We start from the raw sequence: 13,670 nt of genomic DNA, 5'->3' as shown, positions 1-13,670 counted from the left end.
GAATGTCAAACGATGTAGTAACAATAGGTTATATTGATCAACAAACGAAAGAGAGATAGGCAGATGTGAAAGAAAGGAAAAGTGAACAGCTTAACCAGAACAGATATCCGGTTTGGTTCGCCAAATTAGGGGACTGTCAGAAGGAACAAGAAAGATAAAAATGAGATCGAGAGATAGAAAGGGTTCCCACGGACATAATCACTGCTTATTACCGCACAATGTGAAATTTGTCAGCACATAAAAGTTGTACATGCAGAACACCCATAGGGATGCGAAGTTGCACGTGGGAGCGAAATGTCGATTCGGCGATAGCAAACGAAGATATGATACTCCTAATACAGCACAGAAAAGTCTCATTCGCACACACATAAAGAACACGCAGAACTGTGACGGTGTGACGCAAGAAGCAGGGTACAACAGGAAATGGAAGACTGCGATGGAAAAAAAAATCCGTAAACGGGGTTTGTGTGGTCGAGCCGACATTTCGATCCAGGGACTTGTCTCCTTGGTTGATTGCTATGTGGGGTTTGACGTCCCAAAACCACCGTATGATTATGGGAGACGCCGGACTTGTCTTCATCAATGCTAGACCTAGTTCTCGCCTTGAAGAAGACGAGTCTACATGTCGAAACAAGATGCAACATGTAACACAAGATGTGAAGATGAGAGAGAAGTCCAGCTTTTGGGAAGAAAGGAATGAAGAAATTCCGGTGTAAAAGCAATGGCAAGGATACAATTCAGAGCAGGTGCATTTCGGCCGCCGCCCTATGTCACGCTACTGTCTTGACGCATCCACGTCCCGTTTTTATTATTATTATTTATTTATACACTCATGTAGATGAGGTACATCGGGTTCACACACCCATACGTCTTGACATTCTTTTGCCCACCAGTTTCATTTTTGCCATTTAGCTGCTTCGTTGATTAGAGTGCAGTCGCTGACTCCGGGATGATCACGTATACACGAGGTGGGTCTGCCTCAGGAGAAAAAGGGAGCGGCCCGACCTTGCAAGGTGGCGTGCTCCGATGGTCTAGGGCGCACACTGCGGTAGCCGGCTGGCATATCGTCGACAGCCGCGAGGCGAAGCCGTAATTACCGTGGACGTTTACCGCAAAGGAACGCTTTGGTACACGAACCGTCTACCGTATACCATCGGCATTTGCACACGCGCGTCGGTTTTGAAAGACCGCAATGGCATGGCTTTCCCTTATACGCGAACGAGGTTATAGTGAAGTTCACTGCATTTTCTGCGTTGATCCGTCGTTGCAAAAACTGGACGAGTGTAAGTTGCGAAATGAATTTATTTGTGCAGGAAAGGACCTTCAATCTAAGGCGGTCACAAACGCTCCGCTAATGTTCTTCAGAGCGATGAACCAGCTCTCGTACACGTTATTATGCGCATTTATGTGTTTGAAGAGGCTTCAGTTTCCTAATCGACGTCAAATATATATCTTGATAGCTTTAGCAGCTATATAATTAGCACGCCAAATACGCCGCTGTGTCGGGACAACATCGCAAACGCGCGCGTGTACACGCACCTTCGTTGAAACGCTCATTTGAGTCTTAATACCACCAGAGTAATGCTGTAGTGAATACATCAAACAGCATTCATTTCTACAGAATAGAGTATTACTAATAGAGAGATAAAAGAAAGAGCAACGATAGTCATATTTAAACAGTAACAGTCATTACTAAACAAACACTAACCTATATTCGATAGTGCTGGTATCATGCGTACAGGCCTCTCATTTTTAACATAATATCCGTAATAGTTTTGTAATGAAGTCTTTTCAAAATGAATTATATTACATATTGCGTACTTATTAGAGTTTTATACGATAGTCTTTGTCTTACTTTACATCACTAGTGTGTTTTTTTATATTTTTTATATTTTCTCTTATGAACTCTTTCAGCCGAGATAACTCTTTCATCTCCTATTTGTACTGTTACACGAAAGTACAAGAGCTTAGGTCACACTCTCGGCTATCCATTTTTGGGTGTGCACGCATATGAAGAACTACCCAAAGCGGATTATGGCGGCACCCAGGGAGGCTTCGTTGACAAGGTGCGTAGTATCTTCGCAAATGATTTCATATATTAACGTAACGAAATCGGTAGGGGATATCCCTACCTGCATTCCACATGATGCTTTGCTTTATTACGCGCCAAGGCGCGCGGCTACCCAACTTAAAACCACTCGAGAACTGCATCGCATTTTGTCGGGAAACTCAGCTTTCCTGCCGTATATACGCCAACCCTTCCCACCTACCTGTAAAGTGCTCCCTCCTCTCAACTGCTCCCAAAGCTCCTAAATTACCCGAACCCGTCGGCGCCGCCACGGAGTCAGTCCGCAGCGGTGCGTAGCAAATGGTCAGCACCACGTGCACCGCGCCGAGGAGGCACGAACGTGACCGGAACGATACCGCGCGGGTCGCCGCTGCAGTTTCGTCATGCGTGCATGCGGGCGTCAAAACGCGGGGGCACCCATGCCGGACACGCGGTCCTCCGTGTAATTCGGGTGTGCGCACCCGCAACTAAAGCGAGCATTGTTTTTGATTTTTTTCTAAGTTTCCGCACGAGAGATTATGCGCTCCGTTTACCGCAATGACACACGCCGAACGTGGTTTGCGCCTCGTGGTTGCCGTTTTTTTGATCTTTTTTGTTTGTTTGTCATCGTTTTAGTTGTAAAGCACCGCCGCAACTAGTCGGGCATGTTCACGTGTAGATATGACAGACAGGGCGGCCGGATAGGAAAAGCGTAAGAGAAAGAAAGAAATGAAAGATAGCCCGAAGAAAGAAACTCGCGGTTTTCTTTATGCTCTCACCTAAGACGATTCGATGTGCAAAAGCCATATCTTCTTTTTCTTTGTAGTCCATCCTTTCCGGCCCCCCTACGAAAGCTTTCTCCGCCCAACGTAGTTTGTCACTGCCTCCGAGATCGGAGGCGTTGCAGGCTTCCAGCAGCTCACCTGCTTAAAAGATCAGCTCCCCTTTGAACAAGAGACGATGTCGTGCGTTTAGCTCATGTTAGGCGACGTCGTAGTGATGTTGCAGAAATTAGGTGCCTTTTCTCATCTTCTAACCACTACCACCACCACGTCACAAAGTTTGGCGAGCTTTGACATCACAATGACATCATATAGAAACGTCATCGCGTGATAATTTGGTGCCTCGCCGACGACGCCACAGGTCTATTTTTGAGTTTTGTGTGGCATCAAATAACCGGTTTACTAACCTACTACAAGGACTCCCGCCGCGGTGGTCTAGTGGCTAAGGTACTCGGCTGCTGACCCGCAGAGCGCGGGTTCGAATCCCGGCTGCGGCGGCTGCATTTCCGATGGAGGCGGAAATGTTGTAGGCCCGTGTGCTCAGATTTGGGTGCACGTTAAAGAACCCCAGGTGGTCTAAATTTCCGGAGCCCTCCACTACGGCGTCTCTTATAATCATATAGTGGTTTTGGGACGTTAAACCCCACATATCAATCAACCTACTACAAGGAAGAGGGGCTCTGGATTCGAAGGACGATGAGAAAATGTAGAAACAGAGCACACGCACGCTATCAATGCTGTTCGCAGAGAAGGATGACACGTCTCAGCGCTCTCCTCGTTTCTGCTAGTTTTTGTCGACGTAGCCGTTAAGCCGACCCGGCAGCGACGACTGATATGTTTGACAGACTGAAATTACTTCATCTGAAACTAGTCTGTCTGCCATCAATGTGCGGTAGCGTAGTCGAGATCTTCAGTTTCTGAGAACTCTGTTAAAAAGGGTCACGCAAAAACGTGTAGGATATCACAGCACCCCAGCGCATGAAGGAACAGTTCGTCAAGTCAGTTCGATTGCTCCGCCTCAGAACACGGTCGTACGAGAAGGTGAGACGTACGTACATCAAAAGCTTGCGGGACGCGAAATGTTCGAGAAAGATGTCTTTCTATGGGAACAAAACCTTTAAATATGCGTTCCAGCTTGCATTTGGTATTGCAACTATATATACAGTCGCCAGCTAGATTAGAAGCTACACGCATTGATAGAGCAACAATTCTACAAGTCACGTGAATATTTGCGATTGGGTGTATACAATTATCTTCTCGTTATTTCAGCAGGCGTGCAGTCGAGTGAAGGTGTACACGCTGCGGGAGGATTCGCAGAAACAGTGTTTGAGGGAGTTTTGTGTGCACAGAGGAAAAGAACGCGCACAACAGACTCACTGCAGCCATTCGTGCTATATCTCGCCCGCATCGGTCTATCATGCATTGCCTGCGGTAAAGCTCCAGTTTGCCACCCTCTTTCATGCGATTAGTAATCTAACATCGACGAACGATATATTCATCTGCGTGTGATTCGTTTGATTATTAAAGGCAACGAACTTCTCTGCTCTCCTAGTACCGCACTGTTTGCTCAAAGAGAGAGAGGGGGGGGAGAAAGAGAGAAGTGTAATGCAGAAACGCAGGAAGGTTAACTGGCAGATAAATATCTGGTATTCCACCCTGCATTGCGGAGGCTTAACGGGACACAGAAGAGTAGGGAAGTACAGGGCTTTCAAATATTTCTGCTAAACGAGGCATTTCTTGTTCACATACACTTGACTCGAAGATGAGCAATTATACAGTTTCCCTTTCGAGTTCTGACTGAAGTATTCGTTCTCTGTTCGATCAGACACAAGCTCTCAGTGGAACACTCAAGTGTTAGCCACGCGTAATATGCAACAAGGCCATCGCGTTAAGAACCAGCACGTAGCAAAGCATGTTCAAGCCGGTAGTGTGCTGTCACGCCATCACAACCTGTCTCCAGCTGAATAATAATTTTATTGCAAGGTGCACTTCGGTCAAAGTAACTATCACTGCTTATTGCTTGATGCAAAATATTCGTGGACGTATACAACTTGCCTATATTGGGAAACTCACACAATTAAATAAGAGGTGCAGGTCGCACACTCTGAATAATGTTAGATAATAAGCGGTTAGGAAAAGTTCAATTAGGAAGAGTAATAAGCGCTTCTTCCTCACTGCCATTAACGTCCATGCTAGAGTGTTTAGTATAGGCATTCGCAAATATCACGAAGAACAAGTCAGTATAGGACGCCTTATTCTATCAGCGTCTGTAGTCAGCTGTCTATCTTTGCCTATGCAAATCACAGCACGCCAGCGCACAAACGCACAGTTGGTCGAACCAGTTCAATTGTTCCGCCTCAGAATGCGGTCACTACGCGAAGGCGAGACTTGGCATCGCGCTCAAAACGCAATGACATCGCGACGCGCCATTCCCCGTCGATGCGTACGTACAGAGCCACACCTACACCACTAAGCAGCATTTTTTATTACATATAATGTCCCGTAATTAAGTCGTGTTTATACTTTGTTCATTCATATTTTCACCCTGCGCATTCACGGCCAGCGCACTGTGACCGGTTTCAAGCGTATACTTCACTGGAATAGCGCACCGTCCTTATACAGTCTCTGGCGTCAGCCGCCTGTGTAATTAGTCGGTTTCCATAAGCGCTGCTCACGGCCATATCTGAGCCGCTCGTAGCCTCTGCCGGTCGGAAGCTGTTATGTGCGCGAACGCTTAGCTCCGCCAACTGAGTCCAAGCTCGTAATAAGTATACCCTCGCCATCAGTTTAAAACTATGTAATTGAACTGCACAGTAGCCGGTTGCGGTGCCGCGGAACGGTACGATATGTGTGCATTCAGTGATCAGCGACGTTCAAATTACTCGGAGCCGCTCCATTTCTTAATGTATACACACTTATGTGCTTAGAAACTAGCAACTGTGCAGTTTCATGGAGCAGAGTCTGCGACCAGCCTCAGCATTTTCCAAGCTGTTTTTGGTAAATTAGACGGTTTCAGCACCTCTGAAAACCTCGTATTCTTATGCGCTTATTTACGGTAAGTCTCTCCCTTCAGAAACTATAGCAGCTGCACATTTTTTACGGAGCCGCGATCTCACCAACAGTTAGCATTTCTCAATTTCTGGCTAAATTGAACCGTTTAAGCTCGTCTGAGGCTTTCTTATGATGCCAGCGTGTCCTTAGTTTACAACAGGGCTTGCAATAAACCATTCGTCAACTTTGGATACATGCCCAACTCTCGTTCGAATACGTGTTTTAAGTCTGTATGCTTGAAGAAAGAAAAGTCTGTATGTCGTACACTTCTTCGCACACAAACATCGTCATCAATATTTTTACCTTAACAAGACAATACTTCGTCCTCGGGATTTGGACCAAAGAGGTGTGTAAAGACGGGAAATGCTATTCGCGTGATATCCACCACTGCCTATATTACCTGTGATTATTATAATAGAAGCAATGTGTGGGAGCGGGATAGTTTGCATTTCATATTTTTACAGCTGAAGTGCAAAACAGGTGGACAGGTTTTCCTTGTTGTCCTCTTTGTTCACTGTCCACCTGTATTGCACCTCAGCTGTAAAAACATGAACTACATATACAAGCAAGCTTCGAAACAAATTGAAACGAACCTCACGACGTTAAAATCCAAACACTGCTTCGGGCCTGCGCGCTTCTCCTTTTCATTGCACGAAGAGCTATGCGCGCCGCCGCCATCCTATAGGTTTAATGACTCTGCGGACTAAGCAGACCTCAACGATAATACGCGCACGAAGTCGACTTTTCTGTGCATTTCGCTCAGTTATGCCACGGGCGCTCGAACGTGGGCCGCTGTTCATGCCCCTTCGCGGAAGCACGCCGACAACTTCGATTCGAATCACGCGCAGTTGCCGTCGCAGTCGTCGTTCTCGTCGTTGAGCGGGTTAAATGGTTCGCGAGCTTTCGGGTCGGGCACCACCCCCCTCCACCTCTCCGAGCGGCCGTTTCCTCAGCGTTTGCGCAAAAGGCTTGTCCCCAGCAAAGCGGCTAGTTGAGCCCGGCAGGTTTTATGCCAACGCAAATCGGATTTCGGTGTGCCGACTGTGGTCCGCAAATCTCTTGCTCGGCTCTTTTCTATAAGTGCTCTACGTTTTTTGAGCGTGTATATACGTTTTTCCGATTCAATTTTTGGTGCTGCGTGTGCTTATTTTTTTGTCTTAGATCAGTGCCATGCCGAATCCAGTAGAAGCCCTGGGTTAGCTCCTCGCGAGCAATCACTTCGTGTTTTTGTTTTTTTTTATTTAGGAACTTTACATGTATATATGAAAGCCGGCTCAGAGCTGAAGCGAGTGTTTCAGCCCAGCATTATTCGGCGGCCAGTCCGTTCCTCCCCAAATCCTCTGTACTATCGGTGTGCTGTTTGCCTGCTATGACAGTCCGCTTACGGCTGCCATCTCCGCGGCTGTCTGCATTCAAAAGTCGTGGTATCATGTGCTCTACACTCTACGGGCTTCCGTGATACCTGTGCTTAAGAGCATCCGTCTGATTCCATGTGTGTTTTTTACTCCTTGATTTCAACAAAAACTGCGATGCTTATAGTTCGCGTGCTTTTTCGTGTTCCTCAATGAAATAGGGCGATCTTTGTTTCTTTTGTTTTTTTCTGCATTTTGGTTGTTCTTTTTGGCTACCAAACTCTTCACATGCGGTTCAATAATTTAACCCAGTAAATAAATACTGTATTTATAAGCTATCAAGTGTTGAAGCTATGCGCAAAGTATTGCGTCCCAATTAGAGGTGACGGCGAGATTTTCACTAGTGTTACTGAAGATTTCTTGAAATGTAACCGTATATCCAACACACCGCGCACAATGCGCACTTTTAAAGATGATTCATTCCTGATATTTTAAGGATTCTTTCAATTCAATCTTCAAAGCTATCTGTACTTCTTTTTCATTCATTTCCTTCTCAAATAGAGAACGTCGCAGTTTTAATTCAACGCACGAAACACGTAAAAGAAGTGACGTGGGCACTCATAGTCCAAGTGTTTTTCTTCTTTTTTTTTTACGATGCCTGCTCGAACTATTGGACTGAGGTGAAGGTACCTGAACGTACATATATAATGTGCTGCTCACCACCATAGGGGTTGCCAGCAAGGTACGAAAAACCAAGCATTTTATACATGCAACAACGCATGCTATAACCTTGCCGATCTCGCACTAAGGCTAATTGCTAGATGTCACTATAGCGCAGTACACACAAGTTCTAAACAAGTATATTGACCCCTGCCCAACATGCCTTCGCTTTTTCTTTTCGTACGTACTAAGAAGACAGAGACTACTGAACTCCTCCCACACGTGATTTATGCGTGCTGGTGGCCCCACAGAGACAACCATCGAGAGGAAACACCGATGCACAGGTCAAGGCCAGGGAATTCTATAGTCTGTAATGCCAGGCATGCGCATACTGTCGCGCGGAGGTCACCCATGGACGCGTGAAATTAATCATTGCGATTTTGTTCGAGCACCGGAGGACCACGTAAAAAAAAAACGTAAGGTATACACCATGCCTATATACCTTACGGTATATACGCATGGTATACACGCATATATTAAGGTATATACCACTATGTATCAGACAATGTACGCACATGAGCAGTAGTCTCAGTGCATATATCGCTCCCATGCAAGCTTCGTTTATCCCGAACCCTCGTATCGGCCTGAAATATTTCCTATGAGAGGACAACACTGCGCATGTAGTAATTACTAATTGCACGTTTCACACACGGCGGACCGAGTACGTAATTTGCGAGTGATGAGCAGCATCTGCTACTGTTTCCTGCGCTGCGGCTTCATTACAGAAGCGGCGCAGTTTGCGAAAGTATATGCGAAACGTCTCCTGTAGCATGTAAAAGAGGCACAAATGAACCGGAGAGAGCGCAGTTGGTGCCGGTAAACTTTACGTGCTGTACAGCTAGCCGCCATTTTAATAAGCACGTACAGAACGCTTCTGCTAATTTCCACGAGTACGGCTTACAGGTTCAAGGGCGGGATGCGCATTGGCGTGCATGTCGAGGTGCCGGGCACGCGCGTGCAATATCGGCGAGATCTGAAGCACGGACGGCAAAGTTCACGGTCGTATGCAGCTCCGTAGGAATAATTAAAGTCTAAGTGCATGCGCAGACGCTGTTTTAATGCGACGAAATTGAAGCTGTCGGGGGCTTATCGCGCCCGTCCCGGCATGCACCGCGCCCTGACTTGAGCCCACACTTGTGTCACCTCTATAGCCGACGCCCCTTATAGTCAGTGGCGTCTTCATCTTGGGTCATTTTTCTTTTATTTCTTTGTCTTTTTTCTTCTTTTGTTCCTCTAGCGAAGAAAAGAAGAACAAGGAGGAGACCTGATTATAGACCTCGCTTATACTTGCTAAGGACACTCGTCGACTTAGGAAAGGCGTTATTAATTGGCACTCTTAATTAATCAAGACGTGTTGTTCTTCGTCAGCCGAGCATGCTCTCTTTCTCTTTATTATTATTTTTTTGCTTCTCTTACAACCTTATAAGACACGTTACACCGTTCTTCCTTTCATTTTTACCTGTGTCTAATACTTCGCATAAGCACGTCGCTTCCTCTGCAACTTCGGCTCGGTAATTAAATACGGGGTTAATCGCGCGCACCTGTTATTACGGGAGGCATACAAAAACACCGTCTGCTCCGGCGCGCCTTCGAGTCAAAAGGCGCCCTTTTTAAAAAAGCGCGAGCTTTCGTTTGTTTTACGAGGGCGATAATAAAGGTACCTGAACGGATAAGTAAGCTGGGTGCGGACATGAAAAAAAAAATTAAGTGCTCCCTCTCTATTCAAGCTATAAGACAGGTGAGAGCTTGTCTTTTTAAATCGGGCAAAGACACGGCCGTCTTTTGTGGGGCGTCTGATGGGCATTTTGTCTTTTACGCCGCGCCTCCTGGTGCGCTTGTATACTTACAAATGAAAAGCGACAAGCACGATATGCAAGTTGTTCTATAACATAGTATGGTGCACCGGTACGCGAAAGCAATATCCATGAAGGCAATGACCTACCTCACTAGATTAATTTCTAAGGCAGCCATCGAGCACAAGAAGCCTGCATCCCTCTCTCTCTATTGTTTTTGTTTACTGTAATCTGCGTGTTTTATTTTTTTCAGGGGTAAGCTGTTTTTCCCAGGGAATAATAACCTTCGCCTGGTATAGAGGAGGGAAGGATTCCACCCGGCGTACCAACAGATGTCTATCCACCATTTTTTTTTTTGCCCAACAACGGTATAGCAACTTTCATCTTTCTCGTTAGCGCATAAGATCCGTGCCACGTTTTGACATTGCACGTGCTGTTTTATAAACCGGCTGCACCGTTTGCGCAACGAGCTCTCCTGTTGTTCTTTTCTTTTTTAAACTTCCCGCTATACTTCGTCTATTCTTACGTCATTGAAAGTCATCCATCTTGCGCTTACACGTGCATTCATAAATCTTAAGAGGCCCGCGGCTCGTTTTCTTTACCTTTTCTTATTCTACATTTGGGCGAACTTGCGAAAATTCTCGCCGAATCTCGTGACAGCATCGTTGCCCCACACTTTGCGATGTTCACATTTTGCTAAACTTTTTTTTTCTCCTTTAGACCAACTAATTTTCTTCGCCTCTTGCGAAAGATGTCACCGTCAGAACATGAGTCTTAATCACTATATTAATTTAAAACGCGCCTCTTCTTTCTACACCGCCGAGTGTTGCTTAATGGCGGCAGCTGCGTTTCCCAGTGTACAACGATAAGACGTCCAGCTCTACCGGTGTTGCGCTGCGCATTAACCTTTGTTTCGTTTAGTGCCCATGTGTATACGCTACACCGTCGAAGTGCGTTTTCGTGTCACAAATTTATGCAAAGGTTAAGCCTCCAAACTGCAGCTAGCCCGACAAACACTAGCACGCAACATGACATTACTTGAAATGTGCACAAGTGCATGCATATACATGAACCGTATATTAGACAGCCGTTTCTGAGCTGAAGCGAAGTCGCTGGAAACCATGCATTAACTTCTTAACTAGAAGTCACTTTATCGCGGCACGTATTAATTACGCGACTGAGTGAATTCATTGATACGTACACAAGCGTAAAAACTGGTCGATCAACAAACTACCGTATATACTCCATGAATCAGCGACACATGTTAAAAAGGACATGCTGCTCACACGCCTAACCTGAGAAGAATTATGGTACATGCTTGTAATACAAGTATCAAATGTATGCGGGAAACTAGCTTTAAAGTGTCACGGGTTAATGCAAAACGCATGTATACACTGCGCTATATATCTGCCAAAGCTGAACACCACTTTCATGTTTTATAGAAAGCTATTCTGGCATGAAGTTTCTTAGTGTGAATGAACTTCATGCATACAAAAATTTTCCAGTGATGCGCCATGGACCTGCAGGGGCGTAGTTAAGAATTTTCCTGGGGGAGGGGGCTACACTCTATTAGGTATGTCCGTACATGCATGTACTTGTAAGTGTGCGCCTATATATAAACGTACAAAATGGGAAAATTTCAGGTTAACAACACCGCGCGCTTATACGAGTGTACAGCGAGTGGCCCAGCCGACGCAGTCTGCATATATAGAAGCGGATCTTTCCGCGCCACTCTAAATAGTACATACGAACTAAACTTTTCCCGCGTGCGCTAATTTACGCGGCGTAAATTAGTGCGCGCGCTTTCGACTTCGTAGTATATACGGGTAGCCGCCTCACTGCGCTTACCTTTAAGCCGTTCTGCATTTGGAACTGCGCGAGAACGCGCGACTCCCACACCTTTCGCAAGAAACGCTTGCGTCACTTCTCCACGCAACAGCGTAGGTGTGTACTCTCTCTAATGCACGCTGAGCATGTCAGCGTGTTTCCCTTGTACTCGTTAACCTCACGCAAACCTACAAGGGCAACCGTAATTTAGACGAGTCAGAACGTAAGCCAGATCAGCACTGCGTACGACACCATTCTACAGGATGCTAGTGTATGCTGAGATTAAATTTGCTAATTGTTTTTGTGTAGGTACATGTCGTTTATAGCACGTTCTAAATTTACAGGTTTACACTTATTGGGACTTATGCCTTGCCGACTGGTATAAATATGTTAGCTCTATAAAAGGAAGCTAACACGTTTTTGTTTACTTCATTCGACATTGACGAGTGAATTATAGATGTTTTTTTTTTCACAGTGAGTCGCCAACTCCTTTTTACAAATATTTTAAACGGAGCCATCTATTTCAGTCAAGCAACAGTCGTCATTCTGTCGTGTGCGGAATTCTGTAGAGGATGGAATTTGGCAAGTATTGCATTAAATCCGGTGATTTTGAAATGCGGGTGCGCAGAAAACATTCTGTTGACTTTGAGAAAAGAAAAAAAAAACCTTAGCAAGCTCGACACAGTTTATCCAGACTTCAAAAGCTGCAGTATAAAACAATTCGCACCAGAGTTTTATGTTAAATGGCAGCAAAAATTATATTTGGCTATAATAAGCAGGCAAGTGCGCTTCGATTATAGCGTTAGCTTTTCATCCTTGGCAAGCAAAATGTTAAAAAGTAACTAACAATCCATCAGAATTAGTTTTTTCTAATGAGTGTCAATGGAAGCTTCGTGGTTTCAGCTCGTTTGAATCGGCTTTAGGCGTCATGTGCATTTTCCAGGCACTGATTGCTTACGAAAGTGGAAACGGAAATGATGCAAAGACGCAGCTTCAGGATCGGGGAGAAGATGACAGCAATGTATACCGGGGTGTTCCTATAGTCCACTGAAAGTAAAGTGTGATTTTGTGATTTGGCAATTGAAGCAGTGGTTATAAGATCGTCGTCAATCTTCAGGTGGCAACTGTACACAGTGAATACGCTGAAGGTCGATAATATCTAACGGAAGACTCGCCTACTTCAACTCGTAACAGTGTGCTTGATCGGGCTCATTGGTGCTGCATGGCAGACGACGACTAAGACAGCGCGAAGGAGGGGACGATTTAAAGGGAACACACACACATAAAAAATTGGGGGACCCTTAAGCTTCGCCTTTGAGAGTTGAACACGATAACAATATTCCGTTCCTACGTGCCTACTTCGAACGCTTAGTGTATGAAATCTTTTCGAACTTGGCATGCACCCAGTATACGTGACCTTGAGTGTGCAGTAATGTGTGTCTCTTTAGTAGTGAGTGACTGCCTTCAAACTACGAAGTAACTATATGATAACTCCATGTTCTGACGCTCCATGGCAGTATACGCTTGCAAACGCCTTATTACGTCAATATTTCATGTTGAATTGTGAAGCATGTATACCGGACGCGTGTGTTTGTAAAATCAATGAAAGTTACTTTCACTGCATTTCCAAGCGGATGAAGTTGTCTTCACTGTATTCATAATCGGAGGCGTGGCTTTGTAGAAACATGAAACAAATGTTTTTACTTTGTTTGATGTATATATGTTTGTGAATGTTGTATGTACACATGCAATAAAGAAAGAAAAAAAGGAGGCGTGGCTTTGTGGTACAACACACTCTTGCCACGCGAACGACCCGGGTTCGATCCCCACAAAGGCCCAGAATTTTTATTGTTTATTTTACTTAAATCTTTCTCGATTTCTCGGTCACTCAAAGATGACTTTTCGCTCACAACCAACGACGCCGACGCCAGAATTGCAGCGAAACAAACTCTTTAAGGCTGTCGCGTTAATTGAGCAGCTTTCCTGAATATAGCCTTCTTATGCCGCAGGTGGTGCAGTAAACTGGTCCACGCGCACGACGATGAGCGTATTTCTAAACGGAAGCACGCTGTGGTGGAATACAAGCCATTTGGTACTT

The 13,670-nt window shown here is 45.3% G+C and overlaps 1 protein-coding gene across 2 annotated transcripts in view; it reads right to left on the bottom strand.

Moving 5' to 3' along the window:
* Positions 1–13,670, bottom strand: part of LOC119174734 (uncharacterized) — a 138,990-nt gene that overhangs the window by 74,434 nt on the left and 50,886 nt on the right. The window lies entirely within an intron of this gene.

This window comes from Rhipicephalus microplus, chromosome 5 (genome assembly GCF_043290135.1).
Source record: "Rhipicephalus microplus isolate Deutch F79 chromosome 5, USDA_Rmic, whole genome shotgun sequence".
Lineage (NCBI taxonomy): Eukaryota > Metazoa > Arthropoda > Arachnida > Ixodida > Ixodidae > Rhipicephalus > Rhipicephalus microplus.
Note: the sequence above shows the minus strand (reverse complement) of the source record. Positions and strands in the feature narration are given on the sequence as shown.